This window comes from Neophocaena asiaeorientalis, unplaced genomic scaffold (genome assembly GCF_003031525.2).
Source record: "Neophocaena asiaeorientalis asiaeorientalis breed wild unplaced genomic scaffold, Neophocaena_asiaeorientalis_V1.1 scaffold364, whole genome shotgun sequence".
In the NCBI taxonomy this organism is placed as follows: Eukaryota; Metazoa; Chordata; class Mammalia; order Artiodactyla; family Phocoenidae; genus Neophocaena; species Neophocaena asiaeorientalis.
Genome location: NW_020172457.1, coordinates 629176 through 641543, shown reverse-complemented (window position 1 = coordinate 641543; position 12368 = coordinate 629176).

The following is a 12368-nucleotide window of genomic DNA, read 5'->3' as shown; positions in this document are numbered from 1 at the left end:
ATAGAGTGCGTGTATGTGTGTGTGTGTGTGTGTGTGTGTGTGTGTGTGTGTGTGTGTGTGTGTGTGTGTGTTGTGGAGAGGTAGGAATAGACATCAGAGATCCAGAAGGAGTTTCTCAGAGTGGAAAGTTCTGTGGGGTGGGCATCTTAGCTGCTCTTTGACTCGATTCCATAGAAGGAGAAGATAGTGCTGAGACTTTATGGAAGAAGTAGTCGTTGTCTCTGCAAGTTAAATCCCATCATCCCCCCTAAACTCTCGCCTGGAGGGGATTTGATGAAGTGGATGTGAAAATACACTGCGAAGCTGTAACTTATAGTAAGTGGCCCATCGGCCCAGCCCCTCAGAGCCAGTGGGTGGCCAGGAAGCCAGGAGAAATAGCGGGGGAGGAGTCTAGTTTCCTGATCTCGGCAGGCTTCAGTAAGAGAGGCTAGTTATGCAGGGAATTTCCTGCCTTCGAAGTCCTTCATGCCAATAATCACAGTTTAGCAAATTCACCTCCTGGCTACTTTTGGGAATTTTTGAAAAATACCTCAGAAGCCCGTTTAGGTTTGTCCTTAAAATCCAAACCCATTTCAGGACTGGTTCATTTCTGAACCAGATTTTGGTAGAAAAAGACAACAAAACCTGACAATTAGTTTATTTCATCAGCTCTCAAAATGGAAGAAACTCTTTTATCTTTTCTTCTTTATTTGGAAATTCTGGGGTGGGGGGAGAATTTGTTCTTGAAAGAATAAGAGGTGGGTGGAGGGCAGGGAGAGGTTAGAAAAATACCTTGGCTTCTGGATGGCGCCGTCAGAGCTAGAGCCGGCCAGGGGCTAGGATAAGGCTGATTGGGGTGGGATGAGGCTGTCGGCAGCTGGTTATACACAGTATTGTCACTTTAAGAAAAGGGGGAGGCCAGTCTAGGGAAAGGAAGGAGGAGTCAAGTAACAGACAGGCACCACCCCTGCCTGTTTTGAGGATGAGAGACATGTGAGCTCCGGGGCCTGGACCGGATCATTAGGATCCCAGGGAACTGTTTTGCTTCCTATCTTAGAAAAGCAAAGTGGGTGGGAGGTGAGAGGTATGTGTCTTGATTTGAAGGAGCTGGGAAAACAGTGATGTATTAGGTCAGCTGGTGCAGATGAAGTATTCCTGGGGTACACGCTGGGTAATTTGAGGGACAAGCAGTGCTTAAAGGGGAGATGGGGGATCTGAAAGCTTTCATAAAAGCTGTTTAGTTGTGACATCTACACCTGGTTGTCCTCTTCCCTTTTCTCATGAACCCCTAAAGAGTGGCGATCAGTAGAGAAATGGAACTAATTAGGAAGAGAAGAGGAGAGGTGTGGAAGAATGGAGAGATCAAGGTCTGAGCTAGGAGGTATGAGAGAAGCCCAAGAGTCTGTCCCAGGAATGTGTGAGGAGGGAGGACTTCACTGGTAGGTACCCAGGCTGGATGTTAACACAGTAATGATTCAGACCATTAGCAGTTTGTGTCTTTGTGGTTCAATCAATATTTGTTGAATAAACCTTAAGGCAAAGTGGTTATTTCTTATGTGTATCATCCAAAGGATTGTTCCCAATCTTCTTTTCTTTCTCTCTCTCTCTCTTTTTTTTTTTTTTTTGCCCATGCTACGTGGCTCACGGGATCTTAGTTCCCGACCAGGGATTAAATCCCAGGGCCACGGTAGTGAGAGCACCAAGTCCTAACCACTGGACTGCCAGAGAAATCCCCACCCCCGCCCCAATCTTTTCTTTGTATGGGCAAGAAAGACCCTTTCTGTGGTTAAATGGATGCCTGACCTTGTGCTGGAGTTTCAGTGTGCACTGCAGTTAGACTCACAAGGTGTAGTATGGACATGTTTAAAGCTAGTGTTAGACAAAATAAACAGCAGAAGGAAGAAGAATGAGTGGTGGGAATTCTCTGAAGGGTCCAGCAGCTCCATCTGCCAGAAATGCTTTGGAGACCCAGTTCACATTCCCGCTGTGAGCCTTGCCACATACCTCAAGGGAGAAACTGCTGTAGTTTTCTGTGGAAGACAGGAGAGCTGGCTGAAGTAGACACCTGCTTACATCTCACCATGGCAGCTGGCCCCTCTCAACTAGCCTCCAGTGGGTAGAACAGGAGAGCATCTCTCCTTCGTGCATAGATGTCATCTGGTGAAGAGAAATGGGTGTCTTTCTTGTACTTGAATAAGACCTGTTGTCTTTGTTGGTGAACTCGTAGGTGCAGGAGTCATATCTCTGTTTATGAGGAAACAACCACTCTCGCTCTGCAATTCAGAGCAAACACTGTCCTGACCCATGTGAATGTAGGTGCTCCATAGCAGCTCTTAGAGAAGAGGCTGAGTTAGAGGACCTCAGGGCTGAAAGGACTGTCAAGGTCAGCTGGTACCTCTTCCTCTCTCATCATGCTGTGACCCACGGAGGGTGACTCTCGTTAAAGTTCATTTGAATGGAGAGTTAAAATAGGCACATGAGACTAATTAATTAAAAAAACCACATGAACATAGTAGCCCCAAACTGAAAACAGTGCAAATATCCATCAATAGGAGAATGGATAAACAAAGTGTGGTATGTTCAGACAATGGAATACTGTCCAGAAATAAAAAGAACAAATTACTGATACATCATGGATGAACCTAAAACACATTACCATATTGAGCAAAAGAATACGAGGTTGATAAGAGGTTCGAGAATAGGCAAACTATACTATGGTGACAGAAGAAAAAAGAAAAAGGCGTTTACTCCTTGGGGTCAGGGTGGCTATTGAATCAGGCATGGAAGCACTTTCTGGAATGATGGAAGTGTTTTCTATTTTTATCCAGATGCATGCTGCATGTGTGTGTGTGTATGTGTGTGCCGTTGAGCTGTATACTTAAGGTTTGTACATTTTACTGAATGTAAATTATGCCAGGAAAAAAAAAAAAAAAACCCAAACAATACAGAATGGGAACTATGTGGTTAACTGACTAAGGAACATTTACTGTTAATAATCTCAAGGAAGGAAACTGAATAGCCAGCAACACTAATAGAAGTCCCCTGACCTAGCAGTTTAAGTAACTTGGGCCTGTTACTTAATATCTCTGAATTTTAGTTTTTCTTTTATTAAAAAAAAAAAAAAAGGTTTCATTTGTTCCTTGCACACGGAACCTGCCACGTCGGATGGCACTGGTCTAGCAAGGGGAGGACACAAAGACTCCAATTGCAGACCTGATTGGATTCTGCCAGTACAGGGAGCCCAGTAACACAGAAATCAGAGTAGCTGCCAAAGACAGCCCTGCCCTGTCTCCCTTTCCTGCCTTTCTGGTTACAGCCAGCACTGTGGGAGCTGTGAAAAGGCCTGTGTTTAGGGCCAGATGCGAGCCTCTCTCCTTCCTCCAAGGGGCTTGCTCCCGCTGTGCTCCAGAGCTGCTCTTGGGCTCCTCCAGCCCAACAGCCCTGAAAGGCTCTTTCTGTTTGGTGAATGAGTTTGAAGCCAGGGAGGGAGGGAGAGGGAGAGAGAGAGAGAGAGAGAGAGAGAGAGAGAATGAATCTGAGGGCACTTGACTCACACCCAGCCCCAGTGCCTAAAATATGTGGCTAAGAATCCAAGTCTAACTACCCTGTAGGGAGACGAATGACAAAGGCCCTCCTTCAGGCAGTTCCAAAGACCTGTAAAGACGTCCTGATGCCTCTCCTGCCCTCAGCAGCCCAGGCCACTGAGCTAGCTCTAAGCATGGTCTCTCCTACCACTTCACTTCCTCAGAGCACCCCAGAAAGGGGGAAGAGTGGGGTGTATGGTTTGGACCTGGTCACCAGAGCAGCAGCTGGGTAGTTTTCCATCTTGCTTCACTTACTCCATCCTTTCTTCTGGACACAGGGAGGCAGACAAGTTGTGTCTCTTGTTTGCTGATGGGAAAACTTAGGCTCTGAGATAAAGACATCCTAATGGCATTCCTCGGGCAGAGGGCACACTTGCCCTCCCCGATTTACATTCAGGATCCACACAGGAAGCCAGCTTAGCTCCTTGACTAGGAGCGGAGTCAACAGACCTTGGTCAAGGCATTCTTCTCACAGGAGCAGAGTTCAGTGAAAGTACAAATACTGACCCTGTGAGACCATAGATTCTTATGCAGGAGATCAGAGACTGCAGGGCCATTTCATAGATAAGGAAACTTAAGCGGTGAAGTAACTTGCTTAGGGGTAAAGGCCACTCAGTGGCTGAACCAGGAAAAGAACACAAGTGGCCACGTGGACTCCAATTCCTGAGCCAACTGGATAGAACTGACCACTGCATATTTGTCCCACTAGACCAGGCTTCTCAACCTCAGCGCTACTCACATTTTGGGCTGGATACTTCCTCGTTGAGGGGCATTGTTCGATGCGTTGTAGCATGTTCAGCAGCATGCCTGGCTTCTACCCAGTAGATGCCAGTAGCACCCCTTAACCCAGTTGTGACAACCCAAAATGCCCTCAGACATTGCCAAATATCTCCTGGGGGATGGAATAGTCCGTGGTTGAGAACCACTGCAATGCAGAGCCTGTGCTTTCAGTTCAACACGCAAAGATGCACCGTGATGCACTTCCTCTTTGTAGAGCTGTTCAGGTATTAGTCTGTGAGTGTTTTGAGGGCACAGACAGGGTCCGATCCCCCTTTATGTTTCCTGTGTCTTGCAGAGTATCTGGCGGGTGACAGATATGCAATAAAGGGTTTTGAATGGACAAATGAACCAACTCCCTGGGAGACACTGAAATTTAAACTTCCACTCCCTGGAAACCTGTATCATATTAAACATCAGCTGGGCAGTGGCTGGCGGAGGGGCAGGAGACTGACCTTCATGACCTTCTATCGGAGGGAGGGGGGGGTCTCCTCTTCATCTGCTTTGTCATCCACTGTCCTGGCTCCACAGAGGCATCTTCTCCTTGAGCTCCTTTCCTCGTGCTCCAGGCTTAATTATGTGGCTTCTTTTCCTTCTTGCAAAAAGCCCCTAAATACTGCCATTAGCAGCCAGGAGAGCCACGGGAGGATTTTTGTGATGGCATCACAAAATTTTCGCATTGGGAAAAGTCATATGTAAAGTATAAAAGGAAACATTTCTACCACAAAATCCTATCTTACTGTTTTTCTTAATCCCAGAAATTTTCACAAACGTTGTCTTTGGGCAGGTGACTAGACTCTTGTGTGTCTGTTTTCCAAACAATTAAGTGCATGAGAAGGTAGAGTTCTTCTTGGTAAAACCCCCCAAGAAAGTAAAAAAAGATTTCAGAGGACCTTATATGTAAAGTTATAAAATATAAGTCCCAGTGAATTTTAAGATTCTGGATCCTCGAAATTCACTGGAACTTTATGGTTTACTTTGGGCAGAATAAAAATGGAAGGAACGGAGAGAAAACATAAGCTGTTGGTTACATGGATCTCATAGGGGAATTAATTTAAAAAAAAGATGGACAGACCTTTCCAAAGACCTTACTGGCCAATTAATTCAAATGGACAAATTGACTTGAAGGTAAATGGTGAAAGAGGACACAAACAGAAATAAGGACAGAAAGGGGAATAAAGAAAGGGCAGTGAGAGGGAAGAATGATTTTGTTAGAAGAATGATTGGGTACTATTGGCCTAATGTGATTTTACAGATGAGTTCTGCTAAGCTGCTGAAGTGCATCCAGGACCCTACCATAGAGCCCTCATGTCTGGCCTCACAGTGTTGGAATTTATATGATTGCTCTTCAGCCTAAATTTTAGTAGGTCACTATCAGGAATAATGACTGTTTTTTAAAAATCTTATTAAAGTATAGTTGATTTACAATGTTGTGTTTAATTTCTGCTGTAGAGCAAAATGATTCAGTTTTATATATCTATATATTATATATATGTATTTCTTTTCCATTATGGTTTATCATAGGATAGTGAATATAGTTCCCTGTGCTATACAGTAGGACCTTATTGTTTATCCATCCTATATGCAATAGTTTGCATCTGCTAATCCCAAACTCCCAATCCTTCCCTCCCCCATCCGCCTCCCCCTTGGCAATTACAAGTCTGTTATCTATGTCTGTGAGTCTGTTTTTGTTTTGTAGGTATGATCATTCGTGTCATATTTTAGATCCCACATGTAAGTGATATCATATGATACTTGTCTTTCTCTTTCTGACTTGCTTTGCTTAGTATGATAATCTCTAGGTCCATCCATGTTGCTGCAAATGGCATTATTTCATTCTTTTTAATGGCTGAGTAATATTCCATTGTATATATGTTCCACATCTTCTTTAAGGGATAATGACTGTTGCTTATTTTTGACCAGTTGCTCTTGGGGACGCAGGAGATAAACCTGTGAGATAGACCAGTGAGAGAGCCAGAAGGCTTGAGGTCCCAACTCAAAAGAGGACCTCTGAACGGGACCCATACCTGAGATGGGAGGGAGAGGTTGGGAAGGTGGACAAGTGTCAGAGGTTTCAGGAACAGCTGGGGAGCAATTTGTTCTGGGACTGCCATTGAGAGAGGAGTTGGGGCAGGAGCTGGCCCCCTGGGTGCCCTGGGACTTGAGCAGGTCTGGGCAGCACATCAGGGAGGGAGACAGGACTTTCCAGCCCAGCAGGGGTGCACAGACTCACAGAATTTCGAACTGGAAAGGTCTTAGGAATCTAGTCGAAACCTCACAATTTTTGCTTGGGCCCAGGGAGATTGACATGTGCAAGCAGGAGGCCTCCCTCAGAAATTTCACCATTTCGTCTAGAGAAGTGGCCCCTGTTTTCTCTGAGAGCATAGAACATATTTATTGGTTTTTTAGATGACCTTAGGCAAGCAAGTCTGAAGCAGCCAGACATGAAACGTCTCCCAGAGAGATTTATCTCCGATGCTCCTCAGTGCTGAACCTGGATGCATATCATTTTATATGCCTCTGGTGTGTACGCACATAAATTCTCATCTGCAGGTGACCGGTCCAGGACTGTGTGGCGACCAGAGCCAGCTGTGGGGGAGGGTACAGGAGATGGGGGTGGGGAGGGATGATGTGATCAGTTTGCCAGATTTAGCACACAAAAATACAGGACGCCCAGTTAAATTTGAATTTTAGATGAAGAATGAATGATTTTTTTTTTTTTAGTATAAGTATGTCCCCCGTATTGCATGGGATATAATTACATACTAAAAACATTATTCTGTTTATTTGAAATTCAAATCTAACTAGGCTTCCTGTGTTTTATCTGGCATCCTTTCTTGGGACCCTCAGCAGCACAGAAGTCTGGATCCTTGATAACGGTACTGATGTTGAGGGTATCGTGCTGCTCCTGTATCAGATGGGAGATGGCTGCCCCGGTCCTCTTCTCTCCTAACTTCTCTCATTCACCTGGGGTTTCTAGAAGAGACAGGAAATCTTATTGCCTTGTAGATATCCAGGCAGTAAAGGAAGGACAGAACAGCGTTTACAGGAAATCCTATTGCCTTGTAGATGTCCAGGCAGTAGAGGAAGGACAGAACAGTGTTTGTAGGTCATTGCTACCACAAATTTCTTTCTCCAGTTCCCTTTTGTCTTGCTCTAGCAAGAGGCACAACTCGGTCTTTAAGGATTTGGGGACAGAAGGAAACATGGCTGGATAAAAGCTAGCACACACTGACTGGAGCATGTGTCCTGGGGAGATAATGGCTCTGAACCTACTAAAATAAATGGTCTGCTTTGTTCTTGAATAATAATCCTTTGGCAGCTTTGTTCTCTCTTCCCGGCAGCTGGATGAGGGGATTCTGATTTCAGAGGAAATTGGGTGACCTAGGGCTGGCCATTTTGGACAGAGGGGGAGGGGAGATTTACCACACCAGGGAGCCCCATGATGGTGATACAGCCCCTGCTGCAAAATATTTCCCCAATGCCTGTCTTAATGCCCAAACGTCTGCCATAAGTCTTAAGGTTAATGACCGTCACCTTAAAAAATGCATATTTCCCTGAGAACCAAAACATATTAAGTGATTATCCTTTTGGAATGAATTGGTTCCTTTTTTTTTTAAAATAAACTTATAAACAATGGAAAGTTATTTCTCATTGAATTAGTTCCTTAGAGTCTTCCTAACCACACATTTGGCTGAGAGCAGGGTCTTAGGGTTGTTGGATCCTAGGCCAGACAATTCTCTGGGGGACAGAGAGATAGAGAGGTTGACCCACAGAGGAAGAATATGACAAAAGCCTAGAAATTAAGGGTCTGGGCAGTTCAGGAGGACAAGGGAAAGGGGAGAGGGGAGGAACAAGAGGAGAGGAGACAGAGGGGAGGGGACGGGGTGAAACTACCTACCTTATTTGCTACCATCTCTGCCGGTGCTCTGTGGACAGAAGCATCCTCCACTTTCCAGACACATTTGGGCTGGGTATTGCTGAGGTCAGGGCACTGAGTTCCTGGCCTGCTCCTCTGTGTGAGTCGGGGAGCCAGTTGGCTCCACTTAGTTTTCTTGACTCTCCTCCCAAGTGCCAGGAGACAAGTGAGAGCACAGAGAAGGAAGGCTCTGCCTGGCTATAGCTGGGAGGAGTGTATTAGGCTGCAGGGAAGGGAAAACTCACATCCAGTGGCTTGAACCTTATGGGGTTTCTTTTCCTCACATGACAGCAAGTCCAGAGTAGTCAGTATGGGCTGACTTAGTGCTTGAGCGTGTCATCTGGGATCTGGGCAACGTCCGTCAGCCTGCAGTAGAGGAGGTCAAGGGGCTTGGTGTTCAGTAAGCTGCAGTGGCCCGGAAGAAAATCACTGGAACACATTCAAGATAGCTCTGGCATTCTGGGCCTTTCTCTTTGCCACCCGGAGAAAAGTCCACCATCCTGATGTTGTGCTTTCCAGCACCATTCCTCTTGAAGTGGTTGAATGTTTCATTTCCTCCACAGATATCTGAGCCCATCTAGGTGCCACTTCTGTCTTCCCCTCTATTTGGGAGGGTACCAAGAACACTGCAGGGTCCAGTTTGGTGCCTGGATCTCAGTAGACTCTCTGGACACAGGATTACTTTTTGCTGAGCCTTCCATCCAAAACCTACTTTCCAGGAGAGCAGCAGTCACAACTCTTGCTTCCCCTACCCAAAGAATTCTTTTGCCACAGTCAATTCAGTACCATTTTATTCCTGAAGACTAAAGCCTGAGAAAAGATACAGTGGATGACTTGAAGGTCAGAGAGGTGGGCTAGCTGGAGCAATGCCTGCAACTTTCCACGGAGAGTGAACATTCCTGCTCCCCCTAAAATGTCTGTAAGTCCCCGAGGTTGCCCTCTGCCCAGTCTTGGCCAGCTGACTGAATACTATTTCTAATTCTGATAACAGCAGAATTTGGAGTGTGATGCAGCTGGATGCAAACTTCTCTCCATGGATGGATAGATCATGACATAAATGGGGGTTAGTGGTTCCAGGAGCATAGCCTGCACTCTGATTGGAGCCAGATGTCCTAGAAATGTGTCCTCTAGGTTCCAAAGGATAAAAAATGTGTAGCATGTCCTCTCCATGTGGCAAAAGCTGCCTGATGTAGTGACAATAAGAGCTTTGGAATCAGGAGGCCAGGAGGTAAGCCCTGGTTTCTTCCCCTCTCTGGTTGAATGGAGCCGTACAAGTACTTAAGCTCTCAGAGAGATTGTTTCCTCCTCTGTAAAATAGGGATAAAAATCCTGGATTGCTGCTCTCGTGGGAAGGTCATGGATATGAATGTGAATTTCAAATGCTGAGCTAGTACACAGCTTTAAGTAAGTATAGTTTGGTGATTGTGATCATAATTGTGGATGGAGAGTGTTAATTTCATAATCAAGGGACAGTCTGTTTGGCCCCTGATTGTCTCTGACCAAGACAGTGATTTCTAAAGCAGTGCCTTGAATGAAGTAGCTGCTAATCAAAGTAAAAGTGACATGAATTAGTTCAGATGAACAAATGTCAAAGGCCCTTTCTTCTCTGTTTCATCTCACCCCAGGACTAGGACCACTGTGGATTCAAAGGAATTGTCCATTCTGAGACACCACACATCACTAAATGTGCCTGTGAGCCAGGGCTGACCACCAGTAAGGCAAAGTCCCATTGAATGAATCCCTTCTGCCTGAAAGGACATGAGAACTGCTTCCTGGTGGACACCCTTGTTTGTTCTAGCTCCAGTCTTCCCCAGGAACTCTTCTTTGCTACTAGAAAGTAGTTTTTAATTTTCTGGTTACAAAAAAATACTTTAGTGTGAAAAATCACTGGCTATCTCCAAAATGATTAAATGAAGGCAATCATCCAGATGATTCCAGTAAAAACCTTAGTGGATCCAAGCATCCTGTGCATGGACATGGGGAATGCAAATGGACGGAAGAAACAATGGCTAATATTTATTGAGTAGCTACTATGTGCCAGACACTGCATGACATGTTTACATGTATTATTTACATGTAAACATTTAATTCTCACATCAACCCACTGGGGTAACTACTACTGTACCACTTTACAGATGAGGAAACTGAGGTGCAGGGAGATCAGGGAATGTACTCATACAGCTAGGAAGTAACAGGGCTGGGGCCTAAACCCAGAACTGTCTGATTGCAAAGCCCATCTCTTAACCACCATGCAGTTATTTACCTCTTCGCCTTTTCTCCCCAACTTGTGATTTCCAATCAACCTAAGAGAAAACATACCTCTTTTGCCCTCTGACTACCCATGTCTCCTTTCTTCTGTCGGGCAGCTCTGGGTTGAATTCCACAGTGAGCCTCTGCTGAAAGGAGAATGGGCTTTGGCGTTGAGCTCTGGCCCAGGCAGGCTTTGAAGCTATAAGCAGTCTGGACCCCTCTTTGGCAATGACCATGCCTCTGGCACTAAGGGTGCTGCAGGTGCCCCTGGCAATGCTTGGTGGGGGGGCAGGGCTTAAAGGTTCAGGGACAGGATATTCTGCCACCATGGGGCACTACCTGAGGCAGGCGGGTGTCCTGCCAGCACTGTCCTCCTAACCCCAACGCCACAGGCAATCCAAGGACAGAGCTGAAGTCTCTCTTTTCACTTTCTCCTTTGAAATGGGCATAATGATGGGATACCAAGGGATAAAAGGTTGAGAACATGTGTTTTGCCAATTGTTTTAAAAGGCTCAGAATCAACCCCATGCCTCCCTCCTGTGCAAGCTTGCAGAGGTGCTCCTGGCTGCTACTTCCCATCTTAAATCAGTGCTGGAGCCACAGGTCCGGGAAGTCTTCCCTGAAGACCCAGGCTGGCTTAGGGCGCCCTCTCTCTGTGCATTCTGCTATCATTGTGCATTATCAGAGCATTAACGCTATCAGTGCATTTATTACCAGTTTCCTTATCAGTCTCCTCGGCTCCTTGAGGGCCAGACTACATTTCCTGGCATGTAGTAGATTCTTCTGCATGTTTGTTGATCTGAACCTAAACTGAGTTGAAGGAAAGATCAATATCCATTTCAAAGGTTTTTGTTGTTGTTGTCTTTCATTTGTTTTTAATATCTGATGCTTCCACGCTTTAGGCAGAGCTATTCCTCAGAATGTTAGACATCTTAGGGAGTTTCTTTGCCTCATTCAGATCTCTGGGTCATGACTTAGTGTTCCAGGGAACTCCAGGGGGAAAAAAATCATTTGCTTCTGCAAACCCTAATGTCCACTGTTCTGATAAAGGATCCCAGCTGTGACAAGGAGATTATTTACTTGAAACTAAAGCTAATTACTGCAGTAGATTTGGACAGGAACAGAGTGTACCAGAGCAGGCTTCTGACAGATGTCCCCAGTCGTCCAACTTGGCAACTGAGCCAGCAAGCCCACTAGATGTGCCAGTGCCTTTTGGTCCTTGAATTGCATGTTCAATAGCAAACAGACTTTAGGATTGTGGTTTGCCGCTCAATTTTCTGAGAAGAGCCAAGAATGGATTTCTGTGGGTTGTTCTTTTTCTCCCTGGTTCCAATTTTGGTAAAATATATAATAAAACAAAGTCTGACCTTTTGGAGGGTGTGGGATTAGAGGTCCACCCACCACTTACACAACTCCTACCCGGCTCCTCTCCTCCGCTTCTTTTTTGTGGTACGCGGGCCTCTCACTGCTGTGGCCTCTCCCGCTGCAGAGCACAGGCTCCGGACGCGCAGGCTCAGCGGCCATGGCTCACGGGCCCAGCCGCTCCGCGGCATGTGGGATCTTCCCGGACCGGGGCACGAACCCGCGTCCCCTACATCGGCAGGCGGACTCTCAACCACTGCGCCACCAGGGAAGCCCGGAAACCTGCTTCTTGCCTGCTGCTCATAAATGCCTGCTTCCCATGGCTCAGGCTTATGTTTCCTTCCCTGTCTGCAGTCGGAGCCATGTCCCTCCTAACACAGCTGCAGCTCACCTGCCGGGAAGTCACTGCCATCGACCCCACCTGATGATGGTCATGCCCTTACCTGGCATCCTGAGCCGTGCTTGTCCCAGATGCCAAATCCCATTCTACTGAACTA